Source organism: Phasianus colchicus, chromosome Z, assembly GCF_987193195.1.
Source record: "Phasianus colchicus chromosome Z, bPhaCol1.hap1.1, whole genome shotgun sequence".
Classification (NCBI taxonomy): Eukaryota; Metazoa; Chordata; class Aves; order Galliformes; family Phasianidae; genus Phasianus; species Phasianus colchicus.
In genome coordinates this window covers 10,835,171-10,850,488 of record NC_143476.1, presented here as the reverse complement: position 1 = coordinate 10,850,488, position 15,318 = coordinate 10,835,171, and positions in this window count along the sequence as shown.

Sequence of the window (15,318 nt, the reverse complement as noted above, 5' to 3'; positions counted from 1 at the left end):
CCTGTCCTTCTTGTGAACGGAGAGGCCCAGAACTGGACACAATACTCCAGTTCTGGTCACCTGGGCAGAGTAGAAGGGAAGGAGAACCTCTTTTGACCTGCTAATCACAGCCCTTCTAGTCTGCCCCAGGATGCCATCGGTCTTCTTGGCCACAAGGGCACAATGCTGGCTCACGGTCAGCCCACTGTTCACTGGGACCCCCAAGTCTCTTTCTCCTACACTGCTCTCCAACAGGTCAGTCCCCAACCTATTCTGGTACCTGGGGTGCTGTTCTTACCCAGACGCAAGTCTCTGCACTTGCCCTTGTTATATTTCATTATGTTTCTCCCTGCCAAACTCACCAGCCTGTCTAGGTCTTGCTGGGTGGCAGCACAGCCTTCAGGCATGTCAGCCACTCACAGTTTTGTGTCATCAGCAACTAGACTCACTCTGTTCCACTGACCAAAACTCTCTGGCTTCTTTCCTTTAGCTGGTTCACAGTCCAGCTCACTACTCGATCGTCCAGACCAGACTTCAGAGCTTTACAGATTTCTACATATTCTCATGGAGAAATCTAGAGAGATTACAGGATGTAACACTGAGCTTCCAAATGAATAACCAAACACTGATGTTTTTCAGAAGACCAGCAGCTGTAGAGGACCAAGTAGCCTGGTAGCAACAGAGTGCACGGAATAATTGGCTGAATTAAATGAACTGCAGTGTTTCTTCTGGAGTACTGCAGGACTTGCTGACTGATTATGGGCATCTTATGAGGAGATATAAGGAACACTTAAATTTTGAGTTAATCCACAACATTATTTATTTCCCTCTCTGGTAATATTCCATAGATGTCATGCAGCCTGGAGGAGAGGCACAAAGTGAAATCTGAGTAGGACCTTCTGAAACCAGAGTGTTTCTTCAGTCTGTGATTCTCTAGTTTGAAACATTGGCCAACTGTCAGGTGGTTTTTCAAGGTCCATAAGAACATGTGAATTCCCAAATGACAGACAATTTGCAGATGGTCCATGGAACCAGGCTTCCTCCTGGCCTGTGGAAGTCAAAAACAAAGAGAAAATGAAAACCAGATGTGTTTCCCTGCCCATGGCAAACACCAGCCTTTCCATCCTTACAGTCCTTCCTGACATCAGCAGCAACGGAAACAACATCCCACTCACCTTTGCCATGTCTGGCAGAGGTTGCAGCTCTGTCTATTGCATCCCTCTAGCTTTCAACTCAAGAGCTCCTGTGTCACACAAGGAAAAGCAATCTTTTACCTGCTTTGCCATGCTCATGACAACACCAAAAATGCAGATGCCAGCAGCTGATGCCCACAAGGACTGCCAGCCTGGACTTATTTTCATTACATATCTTTGTCCTGATGTCCTTCCAGAAGCTGGGCCATTTCTCCCTCTCAGCAGCAGAGGGTAGGAGAGTTGCAAGGTGAGGGCACACTCTCCCCTGTTTATCTGGCACTCAAAGAGAAAGAGAAAATGAAAACCAGATGTGTTTCCCTGCCCACGGCAAACACCAGCCTTTCCATCCTTACAGTCCTTCCTGACATCAGCAGTAATTGGAGCGACATCCAACTCACCTTTGCCATGTCTGGCAGAGGTTGCAGCTCTTGCTATTGCATCCCTCTAGCTGTCAAGAGCTCCTGTGTCACACAAGGAAAAGCAATCTGTTACCTGCTGTGCCATGCTCATGTCAGCAGCAATGCAGATGCCAGCAGCTGATGCCCACAAGGACAGCCAGCCTGGACTTATTTTCATTACATATCTTTGTCCTGATGTCCTTCCAGAAGCTGGGACATTTCACCATCTCAGCAGAAGAGGGCAGGGGAGTTACAAGGTGAGGGCACACTCTCCCCTGTTTATCTGGCACTCAAAGAGAAAGAGAAAATGAAAACCATATGTGTTTCCCTGCCCATGGCAAACACCAGCCTTTCCATCCTTACAGTCCTTCCTGACATCAGCACTAATTGAAACAACATCCCACTCACCTTTGCCATGCCTGGCAGAGGTTGCAGCTCTTGCTATTGCATGCCTCTAGCTTTCAACTCAAGAGCTCCTGTGTCACACAAGGAAAAGCAATCTGTTACCTGCTGTGCCATGCTCATGTCAGCAGCAATGCAGATGCCAGCAGCTGATGCCCACAAGGACAGCCAGCCTGGACTTATTTTCATTACATTTCTTTGTCCTGATGTCCTTCTAGAAGCTGGGACATTTCACCATCTCAGCAGAAGAGGGCAGGGGAGTTACAAGGTGAGGGCACACTCTCCCCTGTTTATCTGGCACTCAAAGAGAAAGAGAAAATGAAAACCAGATGTGTTTCCCTGCCCATGGCAAACACCAGCCTTTCCATCCTTACAGTCCTTCCTGACATCAGCACTAATTGAAACAACATCCCACTCACCTTTGCCATGTCTGGCAGAGGTTGCAGCTCTTGCTATTGCATCCCTCTAGCTGTCAAGAGCTCCTGTGTCACACAAGGAAAAGCAATCTGTTACCTGCTGTGCCATGCTCATGGCAGCAGCAATGCAGATGCCAGCAGCTGATGCCCACAAGGACTGCCAGCCTGGACTTATTTTTCTTACATATCTTTGTCCTGATGTCCTTCCAGAAGCTGGGACATTTCTCCCTCTCAGCAGCAGAGAGCAGGAGAGTTGCAAGGTGGGGGCAAACTCTCCCCTGTTTATCTGGCACTCAAAGAGAAAGAGAAAATGAAAACCAGATGTGTTTCCCTGCCCATGGCAAACACCAGCCTTTCCATCATTACAGACCTTCCTGACATCAGCACTAATTGAAACAACATCCCACTCACCTTTGCCATGTCTGGCAGAGGTTGCAACTCTTGCTATTGCATCCCTCTAGCTGTCAAGAGCTCCTGTGTCACACAAGGAAAAGCAATCTGTTACCTGCTGTTCCATGCTCATGGCAGCAGCAATGCAGATGCCAGCAGCTGATGCCCACAAGGACTGCCAGCCTGGACTTATTTTCATTACATATCTTTGTCCTGATGTCCTTCCAGAAGCTGGGACATTTCACCATCTCAGCAGAAGAGGGCAGGGGAGTTACAAGGTGAGGGCACACTCTCCCCTGTTTATCTGGCACTCAAAGAGAAAGAGAAAATGAAAACCAGATGTGTTTCCCTGCCCATGGCAAACACCAGCCTTTCCATCCTTACAGTCCTTCCTGACATCAGCACTAATTGAAACAACATCCCACTCACCTTTGCCATGCCTGGCAGAGGTTGCAGCTCTTGCTATTGCATCCCTCTAGCTGTCAAGTCAAGAGCTCCTGTGTCACACAAGGAAAAGCAACCTTTTACCTGCTTTGCCATGCTCATGGCAGCAGCAATGCAGATGCCAGCAGCTGATGCCCACAAGGACAGCCAGCCTGGACTTATTTTCATTACATATCTTTGTCCTGATGTCCTTCTAGAAGCTGGGACATTTCACCATCTCAGCAGAAGAGGGCAGGGGAGTTACAAGGTGAGGGCACACTCTCCCCTGTTTATCTGGCACTCAAAGAGAAAGAGAAAATGAAAACCAGATGTGTTTCCCTGCCCATGGCAAACACCAGCCTTTCCATCCTTACAGTCCTTCCTGACATCAGCACTAATTGAAACAACATCCCACTCACCTTTGCCATGTCTGGCAGAGGTTGCAGCTCTTGCTATTGCATCCCTCTAGCTTTCAAGTCAAGAGCTCCTGTGTCAAACAAGGAAAAGCAAACTGTTACCTGCTTTGCCATGCTCATGGCAGCAGCAATGCAGATGCCAGCAGCTGATGCCCACAAGGACAGCCAGCCTGGACTTATTTTCATTACATATCTTTGTCCTGATGTCCTTCTAGAAGCTGGGACATTTCACCATCTCAGCAGAAGAGGGCAGGGGAGTTACAAGGTGAGGGCACGCTCTCCCCTGTTTATCTGGCACTCAAAGAGAAAGAGAAAATGAAAACCAGATGTGTTTCCCTGCCCATGGCAAACACCAGCCTTTCCATCCTTACAGTCCTTCCTGACATCAGCACTAATTGAAACAACATCCCACTCACCTTTGCCATGCCTGGCAGAGGTTGCAGCTCTTGCTATTGCATGCCTCTAGCTTTCAACTCAAGAGCTCCTGTGTCACACAAGGAAAAGCAATCTGTTACCTGCTGTGCCATGCTCATGTCAGCAGCAATGCAGATGCCAGCAGCTGATGCCCACAAGGACAGCCAGCCTGGACTTATTTTCATTACATTTCTTTGTCCTGATGTCCTTCTAGAAGCTGGGACATTTCACCATCTCAGCAGAAGAGGGCAGGGGAGTTACAAGGTGAGGGCACACTCTCCCCTGTTTATCTGGCACTCAAAGAGAAAGAGAAAATGAAAACCAGATGTGTTTCCCTGCCCATGGCAAACACCAGCCTTTCCATCCTTACAGTCCGTCCTGACATCAGCACTAATTGAAACAACATCCCACTCACCTTTGCCATGTCTGGCAGAGGTTGCAGCTCTTGCTATTGCATCCCTCTAGCTGTCAAGAGCTCCTGTGTCACACAAGGAAAAGCAATCTGTTACCTGCTGTGCCATGCTCATGGCAGCAGCAATGCAGATGCCAGCAGCTGATGCCCACAAGGACTGCCAGCCTGGACTTATTTTTCTTACATATCTTTGTCCTGATGTCCTTCCAGAAGCTGGGACATTTCTCCCTCTCAGCAGCAGAGAGCAGGAGAGTTGCAAGCTGGGGGCAAACTCTCCCCTGTTTATCTGGCACTCAAAGAGAAAGAGAAAATGAAAACCAGATGTGTTTCCCTGCCCATGGCAAACACCAGCCTTTCCATCATTACAGACCTTCCTGACATCAGCACTAATTGAAACAACATCCCACTCACCTTTGCCATGTCTGGCAGAGGTTGCAACTCTTGCTATTGCATCCCTCTAGCTGTCAAGAGCTCCTGTGTCACACAAGGAAAAGCAATCTGTTACCTGCTGTGCCATGCTCATGGCAGCAGCAATGCAGATGCCAGCAGCTGATGCCCACAAGGACTGCCAGCCTGGACTTATTTTCATTACATATCTTTGTCCTGATGTCCTTCCAGAAGCTGGGACATTTCACCATCTCAGCAGAAGAGGGCAGGGGAGTTACAAGGTGAGGGCACACTCTCCCCTGTTTATCTGGCACTCAAAGAGAAAGAGAAAATGAAAACCAGATGTGTTTCCCTGCCCATGGCAAACACCAGCCTTTCCATCCTTACAGTCCTTCCTGACATCAGCACTAATTGAAACAACATCCCACTCACCTTTGCCATGCCTGGCAGAGGTTGCAGCTCTTGCTATTGCATCCCTCTAGCTGTCAAGTCAAGAGCTCCTGTGTCACACAAGGAAAAGCAACCTTTTACCTGCTTTGCCATGCTCATGGCAGCAGCAATGCAGATGCCAGCAGCTGATGCCCACAAGGACAGCCAGCCTGGACTTATTTTCATTACATATCTTTGTCCTGATGTCCTTCTAGAAGCTGGGACATTTCACCATCTCAGCAGAAGAGGGCAGGGGAGTTACAAGGTGAGGGCACACTCTCCCCTGTTTATCTGGCACTCAAAGAGAAAGAGAAAATGAAAACCAGATGTGTTTCCCTGCCCATGGCAAACACCAGCCTTTCCATCCTTACAGTCCTTCCTGACATCAGCACTAATTGAAACAACATCCCACTCACCTTTGCCATGTCTGGCAGAGGTTGCAGCTCTTGCTATTGCATCCCTCTAGCTTTCAAGTCAAGAGCTCCTGTGTCAAACAAGGAAAAGCAAACTGTTACCTGCTTTGCCATGCTCATGGCAGCAGCAATGCAGATGCCAGCAGCTGATGCCCACAAGGACAGCCAGCCTGGACTTATTTTCATTACATATCTTTGTCCTGATGTCCTTCTAGAAGCTGGGACATTTCACCATCTCAGCAGAAGAGGGCAGGGGAGTTACAAGGTGAGGGCACGCTCTCCCCTGTTTATCTGGCACTCAAAGAGAAAGAGAAAATGAAAACCAGATGTGTTTCCCTGCCCATGGCAAACACCAGCCTTTCCATCCTTACAGTCCTTCCTGACATCAGCACTAATTGAAACAACATCCCACTCACCTTTGCCATGTCTGGCAGAGGTTGCAGCTCTTGCTATTGCATCCCTCTAGCTGTCAAGAGCTCCTGTGTCACACAAGGAAAAGCAACCTTTTACCTGCTTTGCCATGCTCATGTCAGCAGCAATGCAGATGCCAGCAGCTGATGCCCACAAGGACAGCCAGCCTGGACTTATTTTCATTACATATCTTTGTCCTGATGTCCTTCTAGAAGCTGGGACATTTCACCATCTCAGCAGAAGAGGGCAGGGGAGTTACAAGGTGAGGGCACACTCTCCCCTGTTTATCTGGCACTCAAAGAGAAAGAGAAAATGAAAACCAGATGTGTTTCCCTGCCCATGGCAAACACCAGCCTTTCCATCCTTACAGTCCTTCCTGACATCAGCACTAATTGAAACAACATCCCACTCACCTTTGCCATGTCTGGCAGAGGTTGCAGCTCTTGCTATTGCATCCCTCTAGCTTTCAAGTCAAGAGCTCCTGTGTCAAACAAGGAAAAGCAAACTGTTACCTGCTTTGCCATGCTCATGGCAGCAGCAATGCAGATGCCAGCAGCTGATGCCCACAAGGACAGCCAGCCTGGACTTATTTTCATTACATATCTTTGTCCTGATGTCCTTCTAGAAGCTGGGACATTTCACCATCTCAGCAGAAGAGGGCAGGGGAGTTACAAGGTGAGGGCACGCTCTCCCCTGTTTATCTGGCACTCAAAGAGAAAGAGAAAATGAAAACCAGATGTGTTTCCCTGCCCATGGCAAACACCAGCCTTTCCATCCTTACAGTCCTTCCTGACATCAGCACTAATTGAAACAACATCCCACTCACCTTTGCCATGCCTGGCAGAGGTTGCAGCTCTTGCTATTGCATGCCTCTAGCTTTCAACTCAAGAGCTCCTGTGTCACACAAGGAAAAGCAATCTGTTACCTGCTGTGCCATGCTCATGTCAGCAGCAATGCAGATGCCAGCAGCTGATGCCCACAAGGACAGCCAGCCTGGACTTATTTTCATTACATTTCTTTGTCCTGATGTCCTTCTAGAAGCTGGGACATTTCACCATCTCAGCAGAAGAGGGCAGGGGAGTTACAAGGTGAGGGCACACTCTCCCCTGTTTATCTGGCACTCAAAGAGAAAGAGAAAATGAAAACCAGATGTGTTTCCCTGCCCATGGCAAACACCAGCCTTTCCATCCTTACAGTCCTTCCTGACATCAGCACTAATTGAAACAACATCCCACTCACCTTTGCCATGTCTGGCAGAGGTTGCAGCTCTTGCTATTGCATCCCTCTAGCTGTCAAGAGCTCCTGTGTCACACAAGGAAAAGCAATCTGTTACCTGCTGTGCCATGCTCATGGCAGCAGCAATGCAGATGCCAGCAGCTGATGCCCACAAGGACTGCCAGCCTGGACTTATTTTTCTTACATATCTTTGTCCTGATGTCCTTCCAGAAGCTGGGACATTTCTCCCTCTCAGCAGCAGAGAGCAGGAGAGTTGCAAGGTGGGGGCAAACTCTCCCCTGTTTATCTGGCACTCAAAGAGAAAGAGAAAATGAAAACCAGATGTGTTTCCCTGCCCATGGCAAACACCAGCCTTTCCATCATTACAGACCTTCCTGACATCAGCACTAATTGAAACAACATCCCACTCACCTTTGCCATGTCTGGCAGAGGTTGCAACTCTTGCTATTGCATCCCTCTAGCTGTCAAGAGCTCCTGTGTCACACAAGGAAAAGCAATCTGTTACCTGCTTTGCCATGCTCATGGCAGCAGCAATGCAGATGCCAGCAGCTGATGCCCACAAGGACTGCCAGCCTGGACTTATTTTCATTACATATCTTTGTCCTGATGTCCTTCCAGAAGCTGGGACATTTCACCATCTCAGCAGAAGAGGGCAGGGGAGTTACAAGGTGAGGGCACACTCTCCCCTGTTTATCTGGCACTCAAAGAGAAAGAGAAAATGAAAACCAGATGTGTTTCCCTGCCCATGGCAAACACCAGCCTTTCCATCCTTACAGTCCTTCCTGACATCAGCACTAATTGAAACAACATCCCACTCACCTTTGCCATGCCTGGCAGAGGTTGCAGCTCTTGCTATTGCATCCCTCTAGCTGTCAAGTCAAGAGCTCCTGTGTCACACAAGGAAAAGCAACCTTTTACCTGCTTTGCCATGCTCATGGCAGCAGCAATGCAGATGCCAGCAGCTGATGCCCACAAGGACAGCCAGCCTGGACTTATTTTCATTACATATCTTTGTCCTGATGTCCTTCTAGAAGCTGGGACATTTCACCATCTCAGCAGAAGAGGGCAGGGGAGTTACAAGGTGAGGGCACACTCTCCCCTGTTTATCTGGCACTCAAAGAGAAAGAGAAAATGAAAACCAGATGTGTTTCCCTGCCCATGGCAAACACCAGCCTTTCCATCCTTACAGTCCTTCCTGACATCAGCACTAATTGAAACAACATCCCACTCACCTTTGCCATGTCTGGCAGAGGTTGCAGCTCTTGCTATTGCATCCCTCTAGCTGTCAAGAGCTCCTGTGTCACACAAGGAAAAGCAATCTGTTACCTGCTGTGCCATGCTCATGGCAGCAGCAATGCAGATGCCAGCAGCTGATGCCCACAAGGACTGCCAGCCTGGACTTATTTTTCTTACATATCTTTGTCCTGATGTCCTTCCAGAAGCTGGGACATTTCTCCCTCTCAGCAGCAGAGAGCAGGAGAGTTGCAAGGTGGGGGCAAACTCTCCCCTGTTTATCTGGCACTCAAAGAGAAAGAGAAAATGAAAACCAGATGTGTTTCCCTGCCCATGGCAAACACCAGCCTTTCCATCATTACAGACCTTCCTGACATCAGCACTAATTGAAACAACATCCCACTCACCTTTGCCATGTCTGGCAGAGGTTGCAACTCTTGCTATTGCATCCCTCTAGCTGTCAAGAGCTCCTGTGTCACACAAGGAAAAGCAATCTGTTACCTGCTGTTCCATGCTCATGGCAGCAGCAATGCAGATGCCAGCAGCTGATGCCCACAAGGACTGCCAGCCTGGACTTATTTTCATTACATATCTTTGTCCTGATGTCCTTCCAGAAGCTGGGACATTTCTCCCTCTCAGCAGCAGAGAGCAGGAGAGTTGCAAGCTGGGGGCAAACTCTCCCCTGTTTATCTGGCACTCAAAGAGAAAGAGAAAATGAAAACCAGATGTGTTTCCCTGCCCATGGCAAACACCAGCCTTTCCATCCTTACAGTCCTTCCTGACATCAGCACTAATTGAAACAACATCCCACTCACCTTTGCCATGCCTGGCAGAGGTTGCAGCTCTTGCTATTGCATCCCTCTAGCTGTCAAGTCAAGAGCTCCTGTGTCACACAAGGAAAAGCAACCTTTTACCTGCTTTGCCATGCTCATGGCAGCAGCAATGCAGATGCCAGCAGCTGATGCCCACAAGGACAGCCAGCCTGGACTTATTTTCATTACATATCTTTGTCCTGATGTCCTTCTAGAAGCTGGGACATTTCACCATCTCAGCAGAAGAGGGCAGGGGAGTTACAAGGTGAGGGCACACTCTCCCCTGTTTATCTGGCACTCAAAGAGAAAGAGAAAATGAAAACCAGATGTGTTTCCCTGCCCATGGCAAACACCAGCCTTTCCATCCTTACAGTCCTTCCTGACATCAGCACTAATTGAAACAACATCCCACTCACCTTTGCCATGTCTGGCAGAGGTTGCAGCTCTTGCTATTGCATCCCTCTAGCTTTCAAGTCAAGAGCTCCTGTGTCAAACAAGGAAAAGCAAACTGTTACCTGCTTTGCCATGCTCATGGCAGCAGCAATGCAGATGCCAGCAGCTGATGCCCACAAGGACAGCCAGCCTGGACTTATTTTCATTACATATCTTTGTCCTGATGTCCTTCTAGAAGCTGGGACATTTCACCATCTCAGCAGAAGAGGGCAGGGGAGTTACAAGGTGAGGGCACGCTCTCCCCTGTTTATCTGGCACTCAAAGAGAAAGAGAAAATGAAAACCAGATGTGTTTCCCTGCCCATGGCAAACACCAGCCTTTCCATCCTTACAGTCCTTCCTGACATCAGCACTAATTGAAACAACATCCCACTCACCTTTGCCATGTCTGGCAGAGGTTGCAGCTCTTGCTATTGCATCCCTCTAGCTGTCAAGAGCTCCTGTGTCACACAAGGAAAAGCAATCTGTTACCTGCTTTGCCATGCTCATGGCAGCAGCAATGCAGATGCCAGCAGCTGATGCCCACAAGGACAGCCAGCCTGGACTTATTTTCATTACATATCTTTGTCCTGATGTCCTTCTAGAAGCTGGGACATTTCACCATCTCAGCAGAAGAGGGCAGGGGAGTTACAAGGTGAGGGCACACTCTCCCCTGTTTATCTGGCACTCAAAGAGAAAGAGAAAATGAAAACCAGATGTGTTTCCCTGCCCATGGCAAACACCAGCCTTTCCATCCTTACAGTCCTTCCTGACATCAGCACTAATTGAAACAACATCCCACTCACCTTTGCCATGTCTGGCAGAGGTTGCAGCTCTTGCTATTGCATCCCTCTAGCTTTCAAGTCAAGAGCTCCTGTGTCAAACAAGGAAAAGCAAACTGTTACCTGCTTTGCCATGCTCATGGCAGCAGCAATGCAGATGCCAGCAGCTGATGCCCACAAGGACTGCCAGCCTGGACTTATTTTCATTACATATCTTTGTCCTGATGTCCTTCCAGAAGCTGGGACATTTCACCATCTCAGCAGAAGAGGGCAGGGGAGTTACAAGGTGAGGGCACACTCTCCCCTGTTTATCTGGCACTCAAAGAGAAAGAGAAAATGAAAACCAGATGTGTTTCCCTGCCCATGGCAAACACCAGCCTTTCCATCCTTACAGTCCTTCCTGACATCAGCACTAATTGAAACAACATCCCACTCACCTTTGCCATGCCTGGCAGAGGTTGCAGCTCTTGCTATTGCATCCCTCTAGCTGTCAAGTCAAGAGCTCCTGTGTCACACAAGGAAAAGCAACCTTTTACCTGCTTTGCCATGCTCATGGCAGCAGCAATGCAGATGCCAGCAGCTGATGCCCACAAGGACAGCCAGCCTGGACTTATTTTCATTACATATCTTTGTCCTGATGTCCTTCTAGAAGCTGGGACATTTCACCATCTCAGCAGAAGAGGGCAGGGGAGTTACAAGGTGAGGGCACACTCTCCCCTGTTTATCTGGCACTCAAAGAGAAAGAGAAAATGAAAACCAGATGTGTTTCCCTGCCCATGGCAAACACCAGCCTTTCCATCCTTACAGTCCTTCCTGACATCAGCACTAATTGAAACAACATCCCACTCACCTTTGCCATGTCTGGCAGAGGTTGCAGCTCTTGCTATTGCATCCCTCTAGCTTTCAAGTCAAGAGCTCCTGTGTCAAACAAGGAAAAGCAAACTGTTACCTGCTTTGCCATGCTCATGGCAGCAGCAATGCAGATGCCAGCAGCTGATGCCCACAAGGACAGCCAGCCTGGACTTATTTTCATTACATATCTTTGTCCTGATGTCCTTCTAGAAGCTGGGACATTTCACCATCTCAGCAGAAGAGGGCAGGGGAGTTACAAGGTGAGGGCACGCTCTCCCCTGTTTATCTGGCACTCAAAGAGAAAGAGAAAATGAAAACCAGATGTGTTTCCCTGCCCATGGCAAACACCAGCCTTTCCGTCCTTACAGTCCTTCCTGACATCAGCACTAATTGAAACAACATCCCACTCACCTTTGCCATGCCTGGCAGAGGTTGCAGCTCTTGCTATTGCATCCCTCTAGCTGTCAAGTCAAGAGCTCCTGTGTCACACAAGGAAAGCAATCTGTTACCTGCTGTGCCATGCTCATGGCAGCAGCAATGCAGATGCCAGCAGCTGATGCCCACAAGGACTGCCAGCCTGGACTTATTTTTCTTACATATCTTTGTCCTGATGTCCTTCCAGAAGCTGGGACATTTCTCCCTCTCAGCAGCAGAGAGCAGGAGAGTTGCAAGGTGAGGGCACACTCTCCCCTGTTTATCTGGCACTCAAAGAGAAAGAGAAAATGAAAACCAGATGTGTTTCCCTGCCCATGGCAAACACCAGCCTTTCCATCCTTACAGTCCTTCCTGACATCAGCACTAATTGAAACAACATCCCACTCACCTTTGCCATGTCTGGCAGAGGTTGCAGCTCTTGCTATTGCATCCCTCTAGCTGTCAAGAGCTCCTGTGTCACACAAGGAAAGCAATCTGTTACCTGCTGTTCCATGCTCATGTCAGCAGCAATGCAGATGCCAGCAGCTGATGCCCACAAGGACTGCCAGCCTGGACTTATTTTTCTTACATATCTTTGTCCTGATGTCCTTCCAGAAGCTGGGACATTTCTCCCTCTCAGCAGCAGAGAGCAGGAGAGTTGCAAGGTGAGGGCACACTCTCCCCTGTTTATCTGGCACTCAAAGAGAAAGAGAAAATGAAAACCAGATGTGTTTCCCTGCCCATGGCAAACACCAGCCTTTCCATCCTTACAGTCCTTCCTGACATCAGCACTAATTGAAACAACATCCCACTCACCTTTGCCATGTCTGGCAGAGGTTGCAGCTCTTGCTATTGCATCCCTCTAGCTGTCAAGTCAAGAGCTCCTGTGTCACACAAGGAAAAGCAATCTGTTACCTGCTGTGCCATGCTCATGGCAGCAGCAATGCAGATGCCAGCAGCTGATGCCCACAAGGACAGCCAGCCTGGACTTATTTTCATTACATATCTTTGTCCTGATGTCCTTCTAGAAGCTGGGACATTTCACCATCTCAGCAGAAGAGGGCAGGGGAGTTACAAGGTGAGGGCACACTCTCCCCTGTTTATCTGGCACTCAAAGAGAAAGAGAAAATGAAAACCAGATGTGTTTCCCTGCCCATGGCAAACACCAGCCTTTCCATCCTTACAGTCCTTCCTGACATGAGCACTAATTGAAACAACATCCCACTCACCTTTGCCATGTCTGGCAGAGGTTGCAGCTCTTGCTATTGCATCCCTCTAGCTGTCAAGTCAAGAGCTCCTGTGTCACACAAGGAAAAGCAATCTGTTACCTGCTGTGCCATGCTCATGTCAGCAGCAATGCAGATGCCAGCAGCTGATGCCCACAAGGACAGCCAGCCTGGACTTATTTTCATTACATATCTTTGTCCTGATGTCCTTCTAGAAGCTGGGACATTTCACCATCTCAGCAGAAGAGGGCAGGGGAGTTACAAGGTGAGGGCACGCTCTCCCCTGTTTATCTGGCACTCAAAGAGAAAGAGAAAATGAAAACCAGATGTGTTTCCCTGCCCATGGCAAACACCAGCCTTTCCATCCTTACAGTCCTTCCTGACATCAGCACTAATTGAAACAACATCCCACTCACCTTTGCCATGTCTGGCAGAGGTTGCAGCTCTTGCTATTGCATCCCTCTAGCTGTCAAGAGCTCCTGTGTCACACAAGGAAAAGCAATCTGTTACCTGCTTTGCCATGCTCATGGCAGCAGCAATGCAGATGCCAGCAGCTGATGCCCACAAGGACAGCCAGCCTGGACTTATTTTCATTACATATCTTTGTCCTGATGTCCTTCTAGAAGCTGGGACATTTCACCATCTCAGCAGAAGAGGGCAGGGGAGTTACAAGGTGAGGGCACACTCTCCCCTGTTTATCTGGCACTCAAAGAGAAAGAGAAAATGAAAACCAGATGTGTTTCCCTGCCCATGGCAAACACCAGCCTTTCCATCCTTACAGTCCTTCCTGACATCAGCACTAATTGAAACAACATCCCACTCACCTTTGCCATGTCTGGCAGAGGTTGCAGCTCTTGCTATTGCATCCCTCTAGCTGTCAAGAGCTCCTGTGTCACACAAGGAAAAGCAATCTGTTACCTGCTTTGCCATGCTCATGGCAGCAGCAATGCAGATGCCAGCAGCTGATGCCCACAAGGACAGCCAGCCTGGACTTATTTTCATTACATATCTTTGTCCTGATGTCCTTCTAGAAGCTGGGACATTTCACCATCTCAGCAGAAGAGGGCAGGGGAGTTACAAGGTGAGGGCACACTCTCCCCTGTTTATCTGGCACTCAAAGAGAAAGAGAAAATGAAAACCAGATGTGTTTCCCTGCCCATGGCAAACACCAGCCTTTCCATCCTTACAGTCCTTCCTGACATCAGCACTAATTGAAACAACATCCCACTCACCTTTGCCATGTCTGGCAGAGGTTGCAGCTCTTGCTATTGCATCCCTCTAGCTGTCAAGAGCTCCTGTGTCACACAAGGAAAAGCAATCTGTTACCTGCTGTGCCATGCTCATGGCAGCAGCAATGCAGATGCCAGCAGCTGATGCCCACAAGGACAGCCAGCCTGGACTTATTTTCATTACATATCTTTGTCCTGATGTCCTTCTAGAAGCTGGGACATTTCACCATCTCAGCAGAAGAGGGCAGGGGAGTTACAAGGTGAGGGCACACTCTCCCCTGTTTATCTGGCACTCAAAGAGAAAGAGAAAATGAAAACCAGATGTGTTTCCCTGCCCATGGCAAACACCAGCCTTTCCATCCTTACAGTCCTTCCTGACATCAGCACTAATTGAAACAACATCCCACTCACCTTTGCCATGTCTGGCAGAGGTTGCAGCTCTTGCTATTGCATCCCTCTAGCTTTCAAGTCAAGAGCTCCTGTGTCAAACAAGGAAAAGCAAACTGTTACCTGCTTTGCCATGCTCATGGCAGCAGCAATGCAGATGCCAGCAGCTGATGCCCACAAGGACAGCCAGCCTGGACTTATTTTCATTACATATCTTTGTCCTGATGTCCTTCCAGAAGCTGGGACATTTCTCCCTCTCAGCAGAACAGGGTAGGAGAGTTGCAAGGTGAGGGCACACTCTCCCCTGTTTATCTGGCACTCAAAGAGAAAGAGAAAATGAAAACCAGATGTGTTTCCCTGCCCATGGCAAACACCAGCCTTTCCGTCCTTACAGTCCTTCCTGACATCAGCACTAATTGAAACAACATCCCACTCACCTTTGCCATGCCTGGCAGAGGTTGCAGCTCTTGCTATTGCATCCCTCTAGCTGTCAAGTCAAGAGCTCCTGTGTCACACAAGGAAAGCAATCTGTTACCTGCTGTGCCATGCTCATGTCAGCAGCAATGCAGATGCCAGCAGCTGATGCCCACAAGGACAGCCAGCCTGGACTTATTTTCATTACATATCTTTGTC